The sequence below is a fragment of the Ptychodera flava genome, assembly GCF_041260155.1.
Source record: "Ptychodera flava strain L36383 chromosome 3 unlocalized genomic scaffold, AS_Pfla_20210202 Scaffold_27__1_contigs__length_13241970_pilon, whole genome shotgun sequence".
Classification (NCBI taxonomy): domain Eukaryota; kingdom Metazoa; phylum Hemichordata; class Enteropneusta; family Ptychoderidae; genus Ptychodera; species Ptychodera flava.
Window position 1 is genome coordinate 5,717,831 of NW_027248281.1, and position 26,833 is coordinate 5,744,663.

The window sequence follows — 26,833 nt, forward strand, 5'->3', positions numbered from 1 at the left end:
CCCGTTATTAGTCCGGAAATAACCTCCGCAAATTCCCAGCAGTTACAACTATTTGTATGCAGGGACGAAAATTTCAACATGCCAGTCATTCTGAAATTTGCCAGTATCTGTTATTACCTAACATATGGAAAGGAAAGTCTTTATTATAACGATAATACAAAAATTACACGCCAATCACGAGCATGTAAACTCTGATAGTTTTACAGAATACATCAAAGATATAAGTGTCAGTTGCTAGGCGTTACGTTAAGCATTGATATTACTGATACATAATCGCCATCTGAAATGGAATCCTAACCAATGCTGCAAATAGTAGGTCGCCAGAAAAGGTCAGCTGGTAACTGACATGCACGATTCTTATTAAAATAAAAATAAAGCTTCGTTTGATTTCTGAAATAAATTTTAATTTTCTTAACGTTAAATGCTTCATTGCGTTGCTTTGCGATTTGGCAGAGCTGCAGTATTTGAATTTAACTGACTTAAATGACACACACGAACATGGACGACCTATACACTAACCAGAGAAAGCATATTTACAAAATTCGTTTCACATTCGTCTGTCGTCGTAATTACTTTGCTGACCACTTTATCCCGAAATTATTAATCTTGCTCCTCATGGGAGACAACCCTAAAAACACTGTTTGTGAGCAATTTTTCCGTATCAGCTAATCATAGCCTTCCTTTGGGACAAAGAACGTATGCAGAATGTAACATACACTTCGTAGGTTTACAGTGGCATATCTACAAGCTTGTATCTCTCCGTTTATCGTTGTATCTAGGTAACGTCCCTTAACATCTCTCTCTCTCTCTCTCTCTCTCTCTCTCTCTCTCTCTCTCTCTCTCTCTCTCTCTCTCTCTCTCTCTCTCTCTCTCTCTCTCTCTCTCTATATATATATAATATATATATTTAAAAACTATCTACTGTTGATTGACCAATCAGAGTGCTCAATTCAGGGTGTTTTATTTACTCATAAAGCCTTGGTCACCAAATTCCAGAAACGAATGACAGCGCCGTAGTAAAGTACTGTCCAATCAAAAGTGAACACGTCATATTCTGTAGACATCTGGTACATTTTAATATTCAAATTTGGTAACACAGCGGAAACCAGCTGCAACACAAAATCTGCTGTGCCCTAGGGCATTTATATAATGTGCCCTGGGGCATTTATAGGATGTTCCATTACATTGGAAGGCTATTTCACAAATAAAAGTTTTAATTCATATCCTAAACATGTTATATTGACAAAGGGGACGGTTGACGTAAACACATTAAAAACGAAAATATATCAGTTAGGGGCGATAGTTTTTAAGTCGGATAAAACCCTCGTACTCGGGCTCTTCTGGTATATAAAGTCCAACCCTACGATAAAATGTCTCGGCCTGCGGCCTCGACATTTTATCGTTGGGTTGGACTTTATATACCAGAAGAGCCCTCGTACTCGGGCTTTATCCTATACATATATATATATTATATATATATATATATATATACGACTTAAGATTGCAGGATGCGTCAAACTTAAGTAACATATATTATTACTTTGTACTTAAAATGATCCTTTCAATTCCAACACCATATAAAGGTAGTCCATTGAAACTAATCGGTAACTTATTGTTTGTACATATAGCTTATATCTGAAGCCTGAGAAAAGGCGACTATTGATCAAATCTTGTCTGTTGATGTTTCTATTGAAAATTTACGAAACGAATAGCTCTTCTAGGTATAGACTGTGAAAGAAGTCATGAGCGACAGTGGTGGAGTACCTTATGAGTATCATATGGTATCATATTTTGGCCCATATTAATGTGCTTTTATTTTTGTTGTATTGTGTTAGGAACAATTACGATTAAAAATAGTGAGGAAGTTTCAAAGTATTTAGAAAAGAACGCTACATATTCTGTACAAACTTGTGTTACTTTGTCGTGTAGAAAAGCCATTGTTCATTAATGTTTTATTTTACGGCAATTTAGACGTGCGCGTTACTGTCCTGTGAAAAACGCTCATGCAAAATTTATAATTGTACAGATCATTATTTGCGCCGGCCCCTGTGTATCACCTGAACTGTTATCGATGTAACCCGGATGTGTTTAAAAGACTGGTCATTGAAATCGTGGTCGTGTGCCATTCTGCGGTGCAGGAGTGTGAAGTGCTCTACGAACCGAACGCAAACAACAAAGGCCTGTCTTCTTTTGTAGAGTAAGTTCAAAGAAAATGTTACGAGCAATTTACCCTAATAAATATTGCTTTTTTGGGAATTTATAGTTTTAATATTTTGCTGCGTGAGCATCGGTGAAAATTAATATAAAAGATATGATTAAAACAGCGTCTGCAAAACCAAAACGACAGCTTTGGATGAACTAAATAACATAAGGTAGGAAATCGATGAAGATGGATATTTGAACTTGTTCCATAGAGACGGGGAAACTTGCAGCAGGTGCGCTCGAAGACTCCGATTACGATGTTGACACTTCAAACAACTATGATTGATGTTGAATGGAAGAAGTGTTGAATGTGAAGATACTTGGCTGTGTCTGCGACGTGTCGCTGTTGAATAAAATACGATGATTGATACATTTTCAGTCTCGCATCATCGACTAGCTGTGTGCTAGATAAGAAGATGATCCCATTGAGTGAGTGGTATATGGATAGTATTGTGTCTTATGGTTACATAACAGATATTGACGTATCCTCATACAGACACATTTTGTACATATCAGTGATCTTTCTTACCTAATATCACACAAATATGACAAGGCATACATACATACATACATACATACATACATACATACATACATACATACATACATACATACATACATACGTACGTACGTACGTACGTACGTACGTACGTACGTACGTACGTACGTACGTACGTACGTACATACATACATACATACATACATACATACATACATACATACATACATACATACATACATACATACATACATACATACATACATACATACATACATACATACATACATACATACATACATACATACATGTTTAATTTAATTGAATTGGGTTAATAGGTTTGGAAATGGTTATCCACCATTAGCAAACAAAAACTAATAAAACAAATATTTAGGTAATATTCCATTTAAAAAAACACCGTAACTATTAACGCATATACATAGATGCAAGCCGGCTTGTACGGCCATTAGCTGATGAATTGTCATTAGGTTACCTTACTGAATCCGTTTTATTTAGATACTGTTTGATAGCGTCGTTGTTTTAAACAGTCCGAAGAGGGTTGTTAAGTTTTAAGGTAGCTAGTAAGAGACAGCAAAACCTTTACTTATAAATAGATCACCAGACTATAATAATCAGATTAAATTAAAGTGGCAGACACTGTATTTTGGAACGGTTATTTATTATTCGAAGCTCTCTGCCAGTAATGATGTGATAATAATATAAGATGAAACTTGACAAGAAATAAAATTTCAACATAGTTTACCTTACAGTGCCATTGATCTTGATTGTTCATTTCATTACATGGCTGGGTATCCGTACTGTAAAGGACCGAGAAGTGCTATCACCATCAACTCTTTACACACTCGATAATTGCCAATAGATAAGCTAGATTGAAGCATACTATGGCAAATCGTTTTATTGCGGTAAACGAATGCACAAAAATTAAAATCAAAATGCATCCGTCATCGATGTCATTTTTTGCAAAACTAGCGAAGCCTTTTATCAGTTACAATTGAAGGTTTCCTGCCTGTATGGACCCGTAAAAAGTGAGGTAAATCTTGCTAGCTAACACTACAGTTCTAAGAGTTAACGTTTATTTAAGACAGTCACGCAGTTTTTATTTTCTTCGTTAAAAGCTAGATAACGGTAAATCTTTATTTCCCATTGTTATTTATATTTTGTGAACACGGTAACTTATTCAAGTTAATATGTTGGATTGTTATTTGTAATGACATTTAAAGGTATTTCTTATCACCATTCCTGTTGTTCGGAACAACTTTTTAAATTTTCTCCCTGAGTTATTAATTGAAGTAATGTCGATATTAAATGTCGAAATTAAGCTTATCTGCAGACATTCATGCTAGAATGTATACGTCAGAAATTTACCTATATTATAGATAGGTAGCTAGCTAGCTAGCTAGCTAGGTAGATAGATAGATAGATAGACTAACAAACAGACCGATAGATAGATAGATAGATAGATAGATAGATAGATAGATAGATAGATAGATAGATGGATAGATAGATAGATAGATAGATAGATAGATAGATAGATAGATAGATAGATAGATGGATAGATAGATAGATAGATAGATAGATAGATAGATAGATAGATAGATAGATAGATAGATAGATAGATAGATAGATAGATAGATAGATAGGGGTAGGTTGGTATAGATAGACGAATAGAAAATTATTACGCGTCATGTGCGTTCTTCCCCACTGAGATAATTTCCTACCTTCCAATTACTCATCGATAACATGTATATGCACATCACATGAGCTACACGGCAAATATTTTGCTTTATATTCTGCTTTCCTTTAAACGTCGCCAGCTACTAATTTGCTTAAAACAGATTGTGATGCCAAACTATGGGTGAGGTGATGTCATCGTCTTTGTACATGGATTGCCCCATTTTGCGAATTTGTCTTGAAATGAGTCAAGATCACCAAGGGGAAAAGTAAACACGGTGATTCAACGGTGAGGTAACACTATCTATGTTACAGTAAGGAAAAATGAAAAACAATATATGTCCTACTCAATGTAAAGCCAACTGTAATTACAAAGATAGCTGGAAGTGTGTAATCATTCTGAAGAAAGATATATTCATTGCAAGCTAACGATATAAGATAACTGCCTAACAGGGTATTTCTGTAATCCACTTGAATCAGGAATTCAAAGATGGCATAGCAAGTGATTAAGTTGCAGGTATACTGTTGCAATCATCAAATACCTCTTGCTGCTAAGCAACTAAGATATAATTGCGTCTCTGTCAGGTATATATCAAGTAATAGATTCTAAAAAACACTCGTCGAGACAAAAATTTACACTAAGACACCGTCTGCAACTCTCTCTCTCTCTCTCTCTCTCTCTCTCTCTCTCTCTCTCTCTCTCTCTCTCTCTCGTTGTTTATCTCTACTTGGCAGGCAGCATTTATTTCTATTTTCAACTTGAATCTTTTTCTTGCATCGTCTTAATTCGTCTCGATCCTTTTCTGTGTTTGTCTCTGCCTTCGTTCCAGTGTCTCCTTTCTGAACGTCTCTACGTTGATCTGTCTGTCTGTCTGTCTGTCTGTCTGTCTGTCTGTCTGTCTGTCTCTGTCTCTGTCTGTCTGTCTGTCTGTCTGTCTCTGTGTCTCTGTCTCTCTCTCTGTCTCTCTCTCTCTCTCTCTCTCTCTCTCTCTCTCTCTCTCTCTCTCTCTCTCTCTCTCTCTCTCTCTCTCTCTCTCTCTCTCTCTCTCTCTCTCTCTGCCCACTCCCGCATAGAAGGAATCATGAATAAATTCATTAATTACAATGGCAAGTGCGGATGTATAAGCCAACACGTCAGTCGCCCCTGACGGTTAATGTTAGTGTAGACCCTAACAACATTTTTGAAACGCATAAGCAAAGGGCACAGAGCCATGAATTATGAAAAAGTTTGATTATTTTTATCGCCGAGAAGCTGGATCCGACATCCTCTTAACTTCTTTGGATATCACTGTTACGAGTCTAAACATTTCTCTGTGTCGTCTTCTCTCTTCTCAAGGTATTCTGCAAAATTCTTCTAATGATTTGAAGAAAAATGTCAAAACGGTCATAATCCAGGCACGCGTTTAACTGACATTTGCATCTATCAAATTTTATCGGCAGGCAATTCGATTTCGTCGGAGTAAAGCTTTCATTTATTGATGACCTTTCTACTTGGACAAGCGAATTATGGTATATGATTGAAAAATTAAAAATTGATCTACATGCTTACAATATAAATTGAAAGACGAAGGAAATACGATGCAACGCAGCAATATGTCAGAATGGTTTTGAAGTAGACGCTCATAAGGTAAATTTGGAAAACAAACAGTGGAAATTGAGAATTTCTATATAGCTCGGTAAACGTGTGAAAGCCTATATCGCTTAAGTTTTTTTCTGACTTTTGTGGTTATTTTATTCTGCCTCTTAGACTGAGATTGCAGTAAGTCAGTCAGTCTGTCTGTCTGTATGTCTGTCTGTCTGCCTGCCTACCTGTCTGTCTGTCTGTCTGTCTGTCTGTCTGTCTGTCTGTCTGTCTGTCTGTCTGTCTGTCTGTATGTATGTATGTATGTATGTATGTATGTATGTATGTATGTATGTATGTATGTATGTATGTATGTACGTACGTAAGCACGTACGTGGGTATGTCTCATTACACTTTACCCTGCCTGCTGCTCAGAATATCTGCCCTACAGTCCATGGTAAATAACCGATTATGCACCTCTTTTTGTCTACCTGTGCTTTTGTCACTATAGTTTTGTCGTGTGTAATCCTTACTTTTCTTTTTTCATTATGTAAAAATTAAGAACCTACCAATGAATGTGCACGGCTTTGTCAGCTGACAGACATACAATGTTTTTATTGCCTGATGCTTAACGCAGATACTTTTTTCAGTACAGAAAATGCTCAAGCGTCTGTGTCGAAAAGAACAGCAACAGACACTTGAAGTAAACATCTATCTCAGCAATGTACATTTAAATAGTGCACGCCATTGACGATAATCGCAATGCCTGGTGCAACTAGAGTATGCCGAACTGTGTGGGAGCGCAAGATATTGAAGGTTTGTGTTTTTATTAATATAACAACATTTGTCCCTTGCCCGTCGACCAATCACTATCAAAGAGATCAAACATCACTTGTAGGGTTAAGCTTGTGACGTCATGAATCACTTTTCGTTTTTTTCCTGGGGCTTTTGGGAGTTGTTTACGAAAGGAGAGAAAAGTACTATGTAGCAGGTAAGAAACATTACGTGGTTCTTTGGGTTCCCCTTTTATGTATTTCATCTCACCGATTTGAAATCAAATCCGTGTGTCGCATATCAGTTGCCCGTATATTATCAGCCATTATTTAAGCAATAATGCACCCCCTCCCGGCTCATAATGGACGAAAGCAAACTTTGCACGACATAATGTACGAGGCAAAGCCGAGTACATTATGGAGTGCAAAGTTTGCTTGAGTCCATTATGGGCCGGGAGGGGGTGCATTATTGCTATTATTTTATAGTTTTGGCAATGCCAGTGAATTTGTAGTTGTAGAAAACGAATAAAAAAGGAAATTTTATCTGAGTTTGAAGCCAGTGAGCGTCGTCCAGCATGATCGGCCCTGACTCTGTACATATTACATGCACTCCACACTGCACAGTGCACTGCACTGAACACGCACGTTCAGCACAAAAAATGACCAGCACTTTCACGGTTCATTTTGAATTGAAAAACGATGTATTTTCGAAGGAAATGAAAAGTAACTGCATCCCTACCGTCTATATCAAACTTGAAACATCACCTTTAAATATCATGCCATTCAAAAAATCGACACGGTGAAATGCCAGAGATGAAGAAAACGGAATGTTCATGCATCGACATCAGTATGATCAGCGAGCTGCATGCCATGGTATCAGCTGATCAATACGATCATTATTATGTCGCTAGTAGTACAGCATTCATTGCAAACGATATCAACAGAGTTTAACATTGTTATTCAAATGTTTATATTTCAATAATAATTGTGTCTATAAATTTAATTTTCGATGGCTCCTTGAGAAGAGCTATTTTATTTCGGCGAACGACAGAACTTGACGTAAACGGGTGCTTGAAAGGTACAGTTGATAAACATACTAGAGGGTTTCGTTACCGTCGCGATATCGAGAACAAGGCAAGGTAAAATCACAGACATGGAGAAAAAAAACGATGAATGAAAGTTGTCTCGGATTACAGTCAGAATTAGGTGGCCGAGATGTTAGATCAACGGAGAGTCCACGGTCGTCATGATTGTTGGTAGCAGCTGACCTTGGACCGAGACTTTGAATGGCTCCGTAGTAATTTCCGTAGACACTTCCGGTCAAGGTTGATGACAGCAAGCTGCCGTTGTTGGCCCGTTTACGGCTGGTTCGAGTAGCCTTTCACGCTTGCATCGTTTACATGGCCACTAACATACATAATATGCCATGTGTCAAATCCAGTATCGTCTAGGAGTTTGCAAACGTACTGAGTTCTGTTTCACCTATATACGGCAACGAAGCGAACCATGTTGTAAACAAACGTGGTAGTACAACCAGCGTATCGGACGGGGACTGCATGCTGAGCGCCAGCCAGACAGACGGCAAGTGCGTGCGTGAGGACTCAAAAAATGTAATAAATCGTACAGTAAGACATTATTATCAATATTGTGAACCATTGTCAAGATTTATAGTTTTGTGTATTACATGGTTTATCCGATATTTCCCCTCCTTTTAAATGCGCAGTCCTTTTTTCGTTTTCCAAAAAAAAAACTTGCTCGCTGTGGGGCCGCAATGCTGAATAATGGAATACATTATCAGTAATAATGTATGGATATGACGTCACAAAATTCACTGGTATTGACAAAGCTATAATATAATACATAATAGGGAGCCTCAAAATCAATCGACCGAGATGTTTAAGCGTGTTCATAGAAACTTTCTCGTGGAGTATTTTTTTTACTTTTTGTGTATCTTTGGCATCTACAAACAGTGTTCCTAAAAATCAAGATAGGTTACAGAACATGCGCTTGACGACTCTTCAAATGTTTAGCATAGCAATTAATTTTAATATGTCGAGCGTTATAGTTCATACTCAGTATGATTCGAAATATTGGATGACTTCGCTCCTTTTCATGTTTTATGCATCGCAAGCAAATCACAGAATCTTTGTCCGACATGTACGTCTTCAGAACACTTGCCTAGGGCTGACTTCTTTGACGTTTTCAACGATTCTCAGATACTGGTCCCAGCCGTCGCCAAGCGTCTTTGAGACTAGGGTATTACAGGGGAATTAGGAGGAGCTAGCCCACGTGTATTATTGATCTGAACAAAACTACCGGTAGAGAGTGTGTTGCTGGCGGGTACACTCAGAGCGCGCCACAATGAGAGGATGACAACAAAGTAGCCAATGGGAAATGCATTTGCATATTTCAATTATTGAGCTTCATTTTGGTGACACGTTATCAGAAATCGTATCTGTCATGACGTTGTCAGTGACTGCTTCGCATTGCTTACTGGTGCGGACATGAGAAATGTAGTTTTTTGCACGTACATATACATCATCTTGAAGACGGATCTATTGTGTATTATGATACAGAGAAAAAAGTGAAAACAAAACAACACTGAAATGTTAAGTCATTCCACGTAATCATGGAAGACACGTACAGGTACTGAACATAAACTCCATCCATACAGCCATCCATCCATCCTTTAATTCACACATTCACACATACATACATACATACATACATACATACATACATACATACATACATACATACATACATACGTACGTACGTACATACATACATACGTACATACATACATACATACATACATACATACATACATACATACATACATACATACATACATACATACATACATACATACATACACAGACAGATGAAACAGGTTAGTGAGCGTAAGATGTCATTAGTTTGAAATTACTACTAAATTTATCGATGATCCACTCTATACACCCTTTAAGGAAGCAAAATATCGAAGGTGATCAAAGGGTTCATATTCTGTTATCGAAGTCATTTGAAGTATTTTGACTCTTCCTGGTTGAAGTCGAGGAACATGTTTCCCCTACGGCTACTGATTTTAATGATGTAGTTTGCACGTTAACGTTCAGGAAAATAATTTAAAAATGATCACGTCTTATTGACAGTATCGCTTTGGAAATCAGTCGTGGTTTCAAAGGCCTGATAACATTTGTTGCCTGGGGCAAGTGTATCTTGTTTAACAAAATATACAGCGAGGTTATCGTGTTTCGCGTCTTGATACATAGCATCATCAAGTTCTGCTGGATGCATCGCGCAGGCGCATTTATTCATTTCACTCCCAACTACAAGCAACTTCTGTGTCATATATCCTTGAGGCAAACAATTTGAGCTCGGGATCAATTCTTTGGAAGCCCGTCTGTCAGTGAAATCGGAGTGGGAATACTAAAAACCCACATGTATCAGTTCGGAGTACATTATCTGAAAGGTCAACCTTTCCTCAGAGTTAAATAAAATGAGTTGACAGAGATATGACGGAACTGACTTTTCATTATTTATGATCATAACGTTTTGAAACTTCCGATTTGGGAAGGTGAGGAGGGGTGACATTTTCTTATGCTCTTCTCATTGAAATCGGACACCGCGTGATAGCTAGCAATGTTTACAAATCACCATGCCATATTTTGAGATCAATCGGGGAGAAGTGGATATCTTTGAACTGATAAGTGCACATAGCTAGGAATAAGACAGCAGACAGCAAAGTACGATAGCAGCTAGTTAGCAAAATTATATGACTTTGCTTTCACAGCCTGGAGATTCCGACTCAAATAATTTTATACATGTCAACTAAAATAATGGGGTCGAAAAATTACCAACCGCACACACATTCTTAAATCACTGACAATGATGCACCAAATATTTGCAAAAAAAAAGTAGGACAGAAAATGGCGGGAAAGGAACAGTATGGTAATGTCGAAGTGTATTTCCCTAGTGTTGTCTTAGTTGTCATGTTTTTCGCTCAATTTGATGACGTTTCACTGTTATAGCGAACTTATTAATCGGTGAATATAGGCATCGATTCCACGCGGACCTTCAGGATGATCATTTAAATTTTACGGGAATCATACAAACATCTATCAGACAGTCAGCATTGATACCACGGTTGAAATTCATACCACTGAAATTGTCTTATTATTGCCACATCGATCATCCGTATTTGCTTATTTCTGCATGTTACCCACGTTCTAGGATGATTGTAATTTTCAACAATAGTGATATTAAATTGCATTCGTTTCGCAGCTCGAATTTTTTCCACCGCTAATTTCCGTGGTTATTAACCATATGTCACACTTCGCGGTGTAATTTCATATTGTAATGCATGCCGTAAATTATTTCATATTTGACACCGACACTTATTCAGTTTTCACGGTGGTTTCGTCTCCCGGCACCCAACCATATATTGCGGTCGCTTGCTTAATGCCGTCATCTATGTGCCATCGGACTATGAACAATTGACAGCAGTAATCCAAATGAGGACATTTTTATGGACACTGAGACATTGTGACAGTTTAACATAAAATGTAATTAAAATCGTCTAGTAGTTAAAGATAGTTGAACATAAAAATCATCATTAGCTTTTATGGGACTTTGTTGATATCCATAGCACAGCACACCACATCCTGGGAATGTATGGACACCGAATAATTTACCTGTGTAAGATTAAATGAACCTGGAGGGCACATTAACACTTGTCAAAACTAACTTATACCGACTAATTTTAATCAATCCCTTGAGTAAATAAAATTATTTTTTTTAATGGAATTGATCATGAATAACACCATGGCATTTTTTAACGACCAGTTTCAGCTGCACTCCTTTCCTGGTTATTCATTTTCATTTCCATGAACCGGAATGTTCATACTTTGGAATGTTAATACGAGAAATTGAGCACACGTCTTGATTTACAGATCAATTGTGTCGTTTTCCGCATGCGCCGTTCAACGAACCAATAACTTAGTGCTGGCCATTATACAGGGGCTGTCAAAGTCGCTGGCTGTAAGCCGCCGCGCAAAATTGATTTATTTTGACGGCATCAATAACTTTAAGGTGGAATTAGAACACATCTTCTCTAATCTGATTAATGTATTTTCGTTTTTTGTTCAATTCCAAATGCTTTCATGCCTGGCACTAACCGTCAACAAAATGTCATCGAAGCCATTAATATGTACCATTTTGTTTCATTCTGTCTTCTGTTTTTCCCAAAAGACAATATTTTTAAAGTGGACAATCAACAAAGGGATTCAAGCTAAATTGACAGGACATTATAATGTCGATACATGTACATATGAAGACGAAAGATATCGTCTTTTAACATTTTACTAATAACAAATGTTCAAGAATAATTGCAACACCATGTCTTTGAATGTTTCGAGTCACTCTGACGTGCATAAAAGTAATGATTTAACTTCTGAACTTTTGAATTTTCAGATGTCTTTGGATTCAATCTAGTCAAGGTATGGTTGCAATATGCCAGCGATTTTACTACCCTGAAGCAGGCAAAAAATATCTGTGTGCAAACGTGGGACCAGGCCTGAAGAATCTAGAAACATACCATATGATCCACGATTGTTATACTATAATATCTCATGAGAGCTTTTTCCCGTAAAACTGCCCCCTGTTCCTTCCTTTCTCCTTCATTGGTATGATTCATATCTTGGTGTAAATATGAAATACATATTAAAACCCCTAAAGCATTGTATGGCTCGTCAAATTGACATCAATTAACAACACAGAGTAAAAGGAACATGTCATTTTATTATGTTTCGATGACAAATTGTATAAATATTTGATATGCTGATAATGAAACTTTGTCTTTTAAACACATTTCATCGACACGTCATAGTAGAATATTCTTTCCTTTTTAATGTCTTTCACCTCGATTTGGTGAGATTACCCCGAGTAATCATAAAATGACTAAGACCACGGGATGGCACACCTTTGAAGTGTTAGGCTACATCCGGTCGAGATTAACTTTAAATAGGTCAATAAATACAAACATAACAGCTAAAGCCGAATATGGGTCCATGGTGTTTGAGATTGTCCAAGATGGTCCTCTACTATAGGATATTGCCGTTGTTTTGTTTTGTTTTGTTTTGTTATTGTTTTTGTTATTTTGACGTGTTGTTAAATAAGGTATTACAAATTGACGAACTTCATATATGGAATTCTTCTTCATAATCGCAAAACAAAAATTTGGCATTCACAACCTTGGGAACGAAAATGCACAAACGGGTCAGGGTAAAATATCTCCGGGCCACTTTGATTGGCAGCAAGATGGAAAACTACAAGCTACACGGATGATCACATCAGTGCGGGGTAACACTAGCTGTAGGCGACGGATCCTCTGCACTTTACATAAAATTAAAAGGTTGTACGCGTATTGAGATTGATGTGCTTATTATCGTACGGTTTTTGAGATGGAGCAATGTGTTCGGTTATCAGTCACGTGACTTATCAATCTTCAGACAAGATTGAATAATGTATTCAATCACAGTTATTGAATGTCATCCAAAATGAATCGATGGGTCAGAACGTAAGGAGCGAATAGGATTCGTGTTGGATGAAATAAAATTTGTTCTCCTTTGTTAGAACTTTCATTAACGTAAACATGAATAGCTTGAAAGGCATAGAGAGTAAGAAAAAAACGTACCGTTGAGTTTAGTGATCGGTATTTTGAAATAGTGTGTTACACCATTCTCTCTTTTACGTTTACATTAATATAACATTCAGGCAGATTTAGCTTTCCGTTATGTCTTTTCTCTCATTTTAAATGGATTGGACGTACCATTATATTACGGTCTTAGGTTGAGATGAAATTCGAAAAGTACTAATTGTTATAATATATTGTATTCATGACATCATTCTGCAAAGTGATTTTAAGTGGTCAAAGCTTTCTCTCAATTTTATTTTTCCGTTATAGAAAAAACCTAACGAAAACAAACTTAAGTTTTTAAGTCTCTAATTCGATCATCTAGGCAAACTAGCAACGAAAATATAACTATACTGTTTAATAATGAGTGATGCCTTCACCTTTTTGAAACCAAAATTGTATGAATAAATCGTAAAGCAAGCAAGGTCGACATCGATCGAATTTCGCCGATAATTTCTGAATTTCCCGACGAAATAAAATCCTCACTAAAATATGCATGTATATAATAAAAGGGTAATTCACGAAGTTTGATCGATACTAGTGATGTGTTCGTATTTTGAATCGTTGCTGCGCAACTCGACAAAATACGGACACATCACTAGAATACGACTCATGGCATTGTTTGTGGTGTTACCGTACCGTATCGTGTTGAAAATTGTATGCATTGTATTATTATTTTTCTCATTTGCCCACGCTTAAAGATTTAGTCACCTGTGCTTCGTGTATAGCTACAAGCTTTCATCAACAATGGGATTTTCATTGTGTCTGCTTTGTCACATGCAAAAGCTGACGTCATTGACGACGATTAAAGTGAAAAATTAGTATAATCTCAAAAATTGTTGATTAATTTTTCAACGATTTAATTTTGAATGATATTTAACTATTGACAGCAGTGACACAGTCTGTCCTACTTTTAGACAGACATCAATAAAGATTACACGTTGCTCACACCATGAGACTAAAGTCACACACAAAAGCAACCATTTTTTACTTTCCAGGGAAAGAATTATATTAATAATGGAAAGACCGGGCCATGTGCCTTGTCGCATTGTAAGTCGGAAATTTATCTATTGATCGATAGAGTGTCTGAAAGTGTTTCGGAAGAACTGTAATATTTCATAACGAGATTCTGTCATTACGGCAACGAGTACTGTGTTATCACGTGATCAATGGTAAGATATCTTCACGTAATTATGGTCCTAGTCAAAGTAAGGACGATTAGGATATTACTTGTATTCGCTGGATACGTTAGCATTGGTGTTTATTCACTGAAACATTTGCACACGGCTACCTGCAGCCCTGGTGATGCTGTTGTTATTTTCTCTTTTTATAGGCGCCATAATTCGACAATCGCTTCCATTTTCAGCGTGTTCAAAATCTTCGGCAAAATGATATGTCTATAATTTATACATATGCTTAAAAGTTTGTTAAATACAACCAACGCGAAAATACCCTAAAAACATTGGTCCTTGGTATGGTCTATCTAAGGGGCAAAAAGGTAAGTTAGTTATTCTGTCCATAATGATGAGAGTTACAAATGATGAGAGGTGAAAGGGTAGACCTTTCCGCTTTATCGTGAACAAAATTAGTATCGTCAATCCTTGACAAAATACCATTAACATTATCAAAAGAGGACAAAGCAACATTGACATCATCGATCCAAAACAAACAACCTGAAATTATCAATCAATGACAAAACAACATTAAATTTATCAATCCAAGACAAAACATCATTTTGGTGGTCAGCGTGTGCACGGTAGAAGTCTATGAACAAAATTTGTCAGGTAAGATAAATTTGCCATTAGAAAGTACATTTTGCTTGTAGTTTCATTTTGAAAATGAGATATGCGGATGTCAGGATATCATTCACCGATGTCTCGATTACCCCATTTTTCTTTCTGAATTTTGTCATCGCGGCGAGAAGACTTCCAAACTGTGAAATGCACATAGATTTTTGGACGCGCAAACTTTTATGATCTTTTACTGATATACAACATTACTTAGAATGAACCTCATTTTGAAATCTGCCGAGAAAACATAATTTTCTATTTCGATATGCGTGAGCATCGAACATGTAAATTTTCCAAATATGGCAGCTATGCAGAGAAGGTTGGTAAATATAGAATAATTATATCTGTCAATTTGACAAGACTTGTTCCTGTATCAATTTGCATGCTTAATTTTGATTTCTCAATCTCTTTAAATGCAGCCTCCATATTCAAGATGCCTTATTAGATTAAGGAGGCACGGATGTAGAATCGAACGTTCTCCAGAGTAATAAATGCAAGGTTGATATTGCGTTTATGAGATGTCGCGTGATCATTTTCCCCGGCTAATTTCAGGTCCATATAAAACCTGCACTCGTCTCTGATACAGCATATCAATACTGATGTACTATCAGCATACGATAAAATACACCACGGTGCACCATCTGGACGGCATGTATCTACTTTATGGCTTCCATCACGCATTCAGAAAGCGTTGTAAATTTGCAAAGAAACCCTCAGATTGCTCGGTTTCCCCTTCGGGTAGACAGTCGAATACGAGCTAAACATATAAACTAGACATTAATAAGATAACAAACGTTTACTGCTGGGCATGTGGTCATTTCTATGATAACAAACATGGTGCAAGTAGTCGATGGTAGCACTCGAAAACATATTTTATTGGACAAAGTCATTAATATGCTGATGAAGTGCAGTAATAAAACAAAAACTGATCCTAAATGTCTGTGATCTTTAAAGATAGACGACATTCACCTTACCAAACCTTAAAGCATGACCATAAATTTAGGTCCTGATGGCCTAAATATATTCGGCTTCTCGGCGTCCATGTATGTATCCTTAATACCTACCTAATACTCGGAATTTCCTTACGAATCTTCTGAATAATTGACATATTTTATCTTTGTGACAAAGATCTTGGATGTGTCCTACCTTGGGATTTTATGAAATCAATTATGGAATGACGATACTGCATGTGATCGCAGTATAAGTAAGCAAAATGATTGACAAGGTCTTGTTCTAGCAAATTGTAATCTTGGGTCATTTACGTCACATACTGGTAAAAAAAGTACGGAGTTTAAATAAGATCAGGGGGTAAGTCTTCAAAATGAACCGGAAGTAGCTGTGGTACTGTGTTTTATGTGTTTTATGTGCACGGATTGCACTTATTAAAGAAGTAGGCGCCTCAGCCCTGAATAGTTTACAATTTGCTCGCACTTTGCATAAGGAAATTTTAGCCTATTCTGTTTCATAATTAAGCAATAAAGCACACCCAGTGATGGTATACCATGGGATTTTGACCAGTTCGCGACATATATGCATCAGCGATAGCGAGTGCATATATGAAAAGTGAACTGGTCAAAATCGAGTGGTATACCGTCGCTGGGTGTGATTTATTGCTATTATATCATAACAGTATATTAAAATTCTGGCATGGAATGTCATTAACGGATTTTTGCTCAACCTGAGAGCTCGCGCGTATGCCAGCCGTGGTATATCGCCAATATACCACGGTTCTTTTCGCGTCTCGGCCAATCAGATCACTGTATTTGCGCCACAGATATAATAGTATGATATAATAGAGAATAAATATTAGGGGCAACCGTGAAAAGTGCAAAGTTTACAATTAGAGAAAGAAATTGTCTAATTTAAACAAACCGGCTTTTGACATTCGACATTGCCGCTATCCGTCAGTCAACTCCATGATGAAAATCACAGTTTTAATTTTTACAAAAAAGGTGAAAATTTCGTTTATTCCACAGAGTTAAAAACGAGTCCAGCCATGCAATAGAGCAGAATGTATTGTAAGAGATAATTGATATTAGGAAAAATTGTCCCTGTGGTGCAGTGAACCTTAAAACAAAAATCGTGCAGGTCCTAGTAGAGAGATCAGTTTTAAAATGAGCTTCCCGCTGATGAGAATACACCAGTCTTTTGAGTGGCACATCCCTATAATGAGGTAAATGATTACGTGCTTGTCGCAGGACAGCAGTTAACAGGGGCATTAAGGGTATTTCACATCATCTCCTACTACTATAAGGAATGCTGTTTACAAGTCCTGGACAGGACAGAACACATCACTCCCTGTATGGTGTCGTCTATATCCTTGGTACAGCGCTCCTAGCAGCGATGTAGCTGACACGTGCATGCGGTTGATTTCAGCCAAATAACTACACTGCCTTCACAAGTAGTTCCTTGACAAATAGAACAGGCAATAACATCGCCAGGCTAATGAACGGGAATGAAACACTACTATGTTAAACAAAAAATCTTTTAACGCGCACAACTAAGTGGGGCTACTAACATTTGCGCCATATTGCTGTGAAATACATCTTATCTTGCGTTCTATAAACTTAAGGTAATATGCGCCTCGAAAGTGAAAGACTTAAACTTTTGCTCAAACTTTCCTATAAATGAAACGTTCGACCATTCTCTTCCCAAACAAGAATAAAATCAGTGGTCAGCGTGCGAAATTTGGTACTCGGAGACAGATTACCTATTAAGATTTCCCGATATTTGAAATTCAAAATGGCCGCTTCCCCTGTGTTAACTCTATGGGGAAAAATAAAATTTCCGAGTTTCGAAAAACTAAGATGGTGATAACCTTTTTTACACCGAGAGCTTGAAATGAGCCCCGATAAGTGTAGATTAGAAGAGAATCGGTAAAATTTGAAAGCCCGAATTTCTGTCCTCGAGGCGCGTTCTGTCCTAAGGACTACCAATATTTAAATCACACAATTATGAAATACAGTTCAGCTACGACAGCAAATAGAGAAACCTGTATCGGTGTAAAATTAAAGTCGCGTCTACAAGTTTTAGCGTGCATGTCGCAAATGATTGCCATGGCGTTGTGAGACTTTGTGTCTTGGAGGTAACGTTTGAGTTCACTAAAAGACTACTGTTGTGTTTATAAGTGACCATAACTGCGTTGCATACCTCATCTTGTTTTTTTCAGTGCATTCTGACCGATATAGACCCATCATCATTACGCAGAAAGACACGCACACAGTCTGCAGAGGATCCCCTAAGGGCAGTAACGAGAACGTGTTTGAGATCTGATTATCGTAAGTTGGACTCCCTGCAAAGTTTGTATACCACTGTTTATATATCATGAAAACCATTAATCAAAATACTTGTTAATTCCATGAACATAATACAAAGCAGAACATTTCCAGAGGTTACACAGATTTACTTTTATTTCGCATGTACATTTTCAAATGTGATAAATGTGCACAAAATATTGAATGTGCCAATGATATGACCAGTCATTGATGTCCAAGGGAAATTATCGACACTGCTCAGTGGTATTGTCTTTACTCGTTTGGTTTCCAATTTTCTATCAGCATTTGAAATCGATTGCCAGTGAAACATGTTAGATTCCCCCAAACAAATTCTCCTTTCCAACCCCACAAGTTGTAATGACCGACAACACGCCTCGTAAATGCCATTTTTTGTCAAATTGGCTGGCGATAAAATCGCGCCTGCCCAATGATGAAGAGATTTTCACGTCGGCGAGTGATAAAAAATATGAGCGCTTGGGGACACAGATGTATATACTGGGCTAATATGTTATTAAAGGGCAGAGAAGTGATAATTTTAAGGGAATAATTGAAAAGGAGACGAATCATGCAATGTGCATGGCTGTCGGCAAAACACAGATCTCTCCGTACTTCTTAAATTGGTAATCCATATCAGAAAGCCTAAGAAATCACAATGTTAAAGCCAAAAGCGTGTCCTGCACCGCTGGCAGTTTTATAAATGCTTCTGAGAGAATCACGTATAGTCAAGGAATCTGGCACCGTCTTACATATTTAAGGAATCTGGTATACACAGGAACATTTTAATTCAACCTGTTTAATTTTTTTGTCACAAATGTATCAGGTGCAGATATTATATTTTACCAAAATATCTTTTGTCGAATGAAATGCGAAGGCTGTTACAATTTCTGGAGGAGATGCATTTGGTACAATGATGGCTTCAATTATGTGCAAACAATGATTATCAGATGTGAACCTCGTAACCTCTTCGTTTGGATCATTGCCTGAATCCTGGCATCCTTTGATAAATGTATCGATTTTAGCCTCATATTCACCTCCTCGTTTCTCTCAGCAAAGAAAGCTAGGTGAAATCGACATATTTTCTCGTTCAGTAAACCATGGCATGACAACGCATAATTGATGATGATGATGATGATGATGATGATGATGATGATGATGATGATGATGGCCAAGCATCTGAATAATTGACCAATCTGCAATCTTGAACATTGAATTTCAGGACAATGCATTTATTGGACGACTCCCCTCCTTGAAATCAGTCCACACGCAGCAAAATAGAACTTGATTACTTTTGCGAACATAAAATATCATGTGGCTAACATGTATTTTTTTGAAATTTAAGACCTATACAATTGTGAAATGCAACTTTACAGTAGTCGAGTAAATCATCTTACTGTTCGCTGCAATGTACAGTTTGCTTTGTACATTTCAACGAAACTGTAATCTTACGTTGTCAACTTTATGACCTATCTCGCCCATACACAATTATCCTCTCTCTTCATGAATGTTCAACAAATTCACCCATTTTATCTAGCGATGCATGATACTCCGACCTCGGTTTATTCTTGAACGCTCAATTCTCCCTATGTCTTCTACCAGCTGGCAAAATGCATTTTTGTGGATGTTCAGCTATAAATAAAATGTTTTGACGAATTACAAGTCACCTGCACAAGTGCTGCTCGTAGAGTGTTCACCAGTAGGGGCAATCGATGAATATATACACGTCAAATTTGCTAGAAAAGAGTGCCAGGAATTTCCTAAGGAGGTAGAGTGTGGAAGTAGCGTGCTCATTATACAAGTTGACTGACAGGATATTAAAATTTGATAAAACCAAAGTACCAACTGACCTTATGTGTTACGTACAACCATTTTCAAAAAGATTGATGTTCGATAACTGTGAAGATATAGGGAACGACCGAGCAATCACTAAATGGTGACCTCGTTCAAAAAGTCAAACAAATTTAACCAGATTACATCACAAGGTTGCCGTCACGTAGCATGAAGGCAACTTTAAACGAGCCGTTGGAATACGTAATGCGTATTCGTCATCAAATAGAACGTGAAATCATTATGTAACGCACGGTGTAAATTATCTTTTTTAACGAACGCTCGCCGTTAAAGGCACAGTATTCATGATTCATACTTAACATACGGGTATTTGAAATAATCAATGGCGGTGATACTGAAAAAGGCCGATGCAACTCTTGGATGAAAGCCGGGCCTTCGTTGAAATTCACCCAACGTATTGCGCCACTCTGCATTCACCGACAGTGGATCGTAGGATGTAAAGAAAACAGTTCGACAACTTTCACATCAATATTTAATAACTTTAATTGGAAATTGCACGATCTCATGCTATTTCGTCTTATATTATCAACCCAAGTTACAAAGAATATTTACATCTCAAAAAGTCAGCGTGATATCTTCAAATTTGCTCATATTGTATTCTCTGAAGTCTGGAATCATTTTATTTTTTTATTTGTATAATAATTTTCGCGCGAATAAACCGCGTCGACAAAGAAAGCGTTAAACATTTTTGTATACTTTTAGGTGAGAAAACTTCAAAGTACCTTATTTCAATTTAAAAAAATATAAATCAGCATAATCCGTAAAATTGCATTGGTAGCGGAAGTAAATTTCTGGAATGTATTTGAATTTTGAAAAGTAAAATGTCTGCTAATTTGTGTGTGCACCCGGTTGGAAAACATACATTAAACTTTCTAACCGTAGATTTCGTCACAGGTGTCAAAATTTGTCGTCAGAAGCTGTAGGCAAGAAAAGGAATTGCAATTTTGAGAATATCTATGCTACAGGCGCCTTCCTTAACACCAATAGCGACAGAATAATAAATAGTCTTCTGTTGTCACCGAAAGAAGATTACGCCGTAGAGTAGCCACAGTAATGCTGAAGAACGACAATGAGTCTTAGTGTTTTCCTGACATTGTCTAACTTCTTAAAATAAGTCCTACAGGCCGATATTCTTTCAAACATTTATGCTTTAGCTACAGTTCGTGTAATATGCAATTTTGATAAGATAGACATTGGATGGGTATCTTTCTTAAAAGTGAAACGGCGAGATATAGATCCGTGTATTGATACCGTGTCTCTTCTAGTCGCCATCGGCCGCGAATAAATGCTAAACATTCAGCATACCTCGTAAGCAAAGCTCGTTTACAAGCACACCAAAAATCGATAGAACCAATCTATCTGAACCGTGTTCAGCATGATGCACTGGTGTGTGTGTGTGTCGCTTTAGCTATTAGATTTCTCAACACGGCAGCTTTGAGAAAATAGAGATTTTGATTAATGGCCAATTTATATGGAGCAGACACGTGCAAGCTTTACTGAATGGATAGTAGAGTGTCAGGGGATCTTACATACACAGCAGTCTGCCTGATGCGAAATTATATTTGAAATTGAAGGGCTTGAATGTGGAGAAACAATTTAAGCTCGTTCTCGGGAAAATACGTGAAAAAAGATGTAAAACAAGGTTTTGTCAAGTGTAGCCTTCGAGGTTAATCTGTTAACCTGATCAAAGCGTCTAGTCTTATAAAGAGAGTGAACATGGCGACTTATATACCTCCACTCTTTTGCATTTAATGTCTTATCCCTTGGCTATTTGCGTCACTTTTAATGACGAAAATCACAAAAAGAAACAAAAACAACAGCAGCAGCCATCATCATCATCATCGTCATCATATAACATCATAATTATCATCCTCATCATTATCACTGTTACTCGGAGGAGGTGGCAATATCTTTGCGTATCTAGAACCGATAAATCAATAGCTCATCGACTGACGCGATGCATTCAAGACACCTCAAAATAGTAACTCAAACCCTTGAAGTGGCTTGCACCAAACCGATTTCATTAAATAGACATGTTAACCGACAATGGCAAGAAGATTTCGACGAGTGTTGCAACACGTTTCAACAGGTTTCCAAAGTGTTCGGAAAAAAACAAGACATGCAATTAGGAATAACGAAGACACACGACTTCGCCATCTTCTATACTGTTAAACGATTCCATGTACATCCGGTCCAAGACAGTGAGTGTAATTTGATGTCAAAATATCTTTTATTCGCCAATTTAGCAATGAATCGGCAGGCAAATAATTTGTCTGTCTGTTTTATAAGTACATAACTGCATATACATTCTATCTATAGTGTCTGTCTGTTTGTCTGCCTCTGTAGTTAGAAAAGAGGGATTGGCTGCTGTTGTCTGACTCTCGTCTGTCTGTCAATCAGTCAGCCAGTCAGTCAGTCAGTCTGTCTGTCTGTCTCTGTCTATCTGTCCGCCAGTCTTTCTCTCTTTACGGTCTCTCTGTCTCTCTGTCTGTCTCTATCTCTCTCTATCTCTCTTTTCTAACTACGTACCTACCTACCTAGGTCTAAGCCCGTTACTGACATAGCACGCGAAATTGTTTTTCAGTTTTTTGACGATCACTATTAATCTCGATTACGAAATCTCGTAAAAAAAAACTCCTTAGCAAACAAATATAAATGGTCTCTCTCTAGTCATTTGATATCTTGATTGGACATCAATCGCACAATTGTCTGGAGTAAAGTGAATATCAAGTAAATGGTAATCGATATCAGTGCACTGACAGACAAATTATGAATGCACAGTTGTTGTCATAAAGGTTGCTTCTCGGAACGAAAGTTTAACGCAGGCGACTAATTGGATTTTATGATGTGCGATGGTTCGTAGTTAGGGGATCAGGGTAGCCGGAATTAATACGCCTACATATTCACTCCCACACTAGCAACAAACTACTTTCCTCCTGTCAGATTTTAATCAATACATTGATTGTATGTTTCCTTATTATTAATACTTAAAAAGATTGAAAATAACATGTCATGCCCTACACATAATCGGTAATGAACAGTGCATCATTACCCATTCTTGGTAGATATTAATTACTAACTCTAAAATACGCCAGAAGTAAAATGGCGGCTGGTTACAATTTACTCGAATATCATTACTTTCCTACTTGCATGATGGGGGGGGGGGGGGGGAGTCGTATAATGTCATTGAATTCTTGTAGCATTTTTGAAATAGATCCTATAACTAGTCTTTGCTATTTTCGTTGTTCTTTTTGGGTCGTCATAAATGCTTTTCTTTCATCTTGTGCTTCGCAAGTTCGATCACATCTAAAAGGGGAAAAATTGAAATGCTTGATTTTAAATGCTTTTAACTACGTCATCACGTTGCTGAAATCTCTAGAGCAAAGAATGATGGGAGGAGAACAGAACAACAGCTGAAACTCACTGCTCGGTAACTTTGGATTTGGTATTGACAATAACAAAATTAATTCAAAGGCCGAGTCGTTCAAATAATTGAAATTTGCCACAGACAAGGAGGTAATTTCCACAGGAATACCATCGATATTTTTCCAGACACTGAAAATACCCTACACATCACCTGAGCAGGCTGGTTGATTGAACGTTGATCGAGATGGACTTATTGAAGACAGCGGCCTGTAATCACTGTGACAAGATTACCATCATGTGCGCACGTGCCGTTGAATTAGCCAGTGTGAGAGCCCAGACGCCTTTGAACTCCTCAACACAACATATGTTATCTCGTCAATCTATCACAGAAAGCTCTGATCAAACAGTGTAAGACAGGGCTCCACAGGGAGCAAGCGTTTAGAATAATCGTCATTGTAATTGATGGACGCTCGAACTTCGACATGTTACTGAGAATTAATCGAACTTCATATCCCGTACTTGTCAGTAAACGTTTCATTAATTTTACTTAATATTGCGGTTGTGTAAGGATATCATTGATCACACAACAGAGGGTTTGCTTTTTAATAATTGAACACCTTGTAAGGAAATATAAAAAATCTTCGCTTTAAATACGTCTCCTAGCTCACGTTTCAGCTGTTACCTTTTAAGACAAACAAAACGGCACGCATCATGGATAAAGTGCCCATACGAGATACTTGGCATTAACAGACTTACATCATTTATGGTTGGAAAATATCACGTGACTAAATCAATACCGTGTTTCTGTAATTGATAGCGCGTAGACAATGTATCTTCGAATGCTCACACCATAATAGACCAAACAACAGAAATCTAGAGAAGGGACGAGCTGGTCATCTACCGTCTCTATGTGTTTTTCATTGTCTTTTACTCAGGATTAATCAAGTGTCAATTCACGGAGTTCTGTTTTGTATACATCCGCTACGCGAAGTGCCCAGATGACGTAGATGTAAGGGAAGAGTTACTGGCAAGAGTAGGTCAGGTAAAGGTAAAGCAACGAAGATCTCAGATAATCAGCTTAGAAAGTAGAGCTGACTCAAACGTAAGCTTATCACGAAGAATTTTGTTGTATTTTGATGTTACGCGGCGGATGAACAAAATAAGCTGTAATAATTTGAACAGTTCGAAGTAAATAACGTTGAGTTAGACATGAGACGTTTCACAGGAAATATTAGTATTGACCTTGATGTTACCTCTGAATCGGATTATTCCTCCTTGCTCGACGCTGTCGGATCGGTGGGATTTTTCAAGAATCGGTTGCTAGGTAACCGTCGCTATCTTGAATTTGCAAAATATATTATATCATGGTAATTTGTTTATTGTAAGGAGTAGCTTTTCAGTGGAGCGCCATTTCATGCAATATTGATGCCTTGCTTCTTAAGACCATAGTGGTATTAGAAAATAAGCTCTGAGAACGATTCCGGTTTTTTTTTTAACTCTGTGGATTCAGTTCATCCGGGGTCGTCGGACTGAAACTTTTATTGCTTCAAATGTGACTTCAGTGAGTGCGATTTCCACTTAGAATATATATTGATCCGTCACTGAAGATATGTTGTGTAAGTGTAGAGAAAACTTTCAGTTGCCCATTGTACACTGCAAAAACTGTTGTTACGACCAAACAAACAAAAGTACAATCTCTCAACTAAGTGTCATACGTAAGCGGTTAGAGTAATAATGTTGGTTTATTTTGCCAATGTTGGTCACGGTAAGTAACAGCCTATATCTCTCTGACTGTTCTGCACGGGATTGCGTCAGTTTATACACCGTATACTGATCTCTCACAACGACGGTAACGTGTCCCAGCGATTTTCTTATCGTGCGATTAAAACATTGTCTAAGTGAAGAATTGACAGTTACCATCGGCCTCACTTCTCACTGTCTTGCACATCAAAGCAGGATATCTTGTGCTTATTCAGGCACGTAGCGTCATTCACGCCTGTTTTAGAATGACATACTCGAAAAGTGTTGTCAACGAACGAGTCAAGCGTACAGATAACGAGACCTGCAATGCTTTAGCACATGACTTTTACTGAGACATGGGATGAACCGTAGTCATGTGTATGTAGTCAATGGTCGTAGAGGGCACCGTACAGGCAATATAAATGGTCATCTGTGTACATATTGATTTATTGCAAAAGTGGAAAATGTAAGTTTGGCTATATACGATATTTCTTATTTGACTGATCATATCATAACAACGCCCTGTAGAAAGGAAAGTCTACGATCATTGTCATGTCTATGTAATGTATTGGAAGAAAGATCCAAAAGATTCAATATTAGATACGAACCGTACATTTTCCTGTGATATTTTAACGATTATTTCTTTCTAGACTTTGTCGGAATTTGTTCGTAGTTTATCATGATACGGCAAAGCACCTAGGACTCGGTGTAAAGAGTCTTATTGATTGTATGCGATCAATATGAATCGGTCTCTTGGTGTTGTAGTCTCGTACGCACCAAGTTTCGGTCTCGCCTCATCTGGTAATATCAGAAAAAGCCACGCAGTTTCTCGATCATCCATTAGTGAAAGTGTTAACTCTTTCAGACAGGCACACTTTCTACAGGAACTGCACAGCCTCATGGGAAATTAACAGTACGATACAAAGAGGAAAACATCTTTCCTACGCGAAGTAATTTACTATCACATGACAAATGCCGCCTAGCACTTACACTCAGTAGACTACACTGTACCAGGAAGGAGCACTTTGCCATGCAATCGGAGCTAGATACAGCTCGTAATCGAAGAAAGCCTGTAGTCATCAAGATATCGCTGACATGTAAATAACAACGTTTTCTATGTGAAACTACTGATTCTTGAGTACGACGAAAAATAAAATAATTGATTTGCATTTGAAACCTTAAAAGACATAAAGTAAGGAATTTTAATAATGATAATATATAATGACGACGATGATGATAATAATGGCCAAATAGTAATGATAGCAATATGCATCAAGATCCCATGAAAATCGTTTTTTGGAAAGAAGAGTTTAAAATTACTCGACATAAATGAGACTTAAGATACAAAAAGATTAAAGAAATGCACATAAAAATTGGGACAAAAAATCATCAAGCA

At 37.4% G+C, this 26,833-nt stretch overlaps 1 protein-coding gene and 1 long non-coding RNA gene across 4 annotated transcripts in view; both read right to left on the minus strand.

Moving 5' to 3' along the window:
* Positions 1–26,833, minus strand: part of LOC139126325 (uncharacterized) — a 426,578-nt gene that overhangs the window by 346,335 nt on the left and 53,410 nt on the right. The window lies entirely within an intron of this gene.
* Positions 1–26,833, minus strand: part of LOC139126451 (allatostatin-A receptor-like) — a 179,713-nt gene that overhangs the window by 110,993 nt on the left and 41,887 nt on the right. The gene's annotated exons all lie outside the window — the stretch shown is intronic.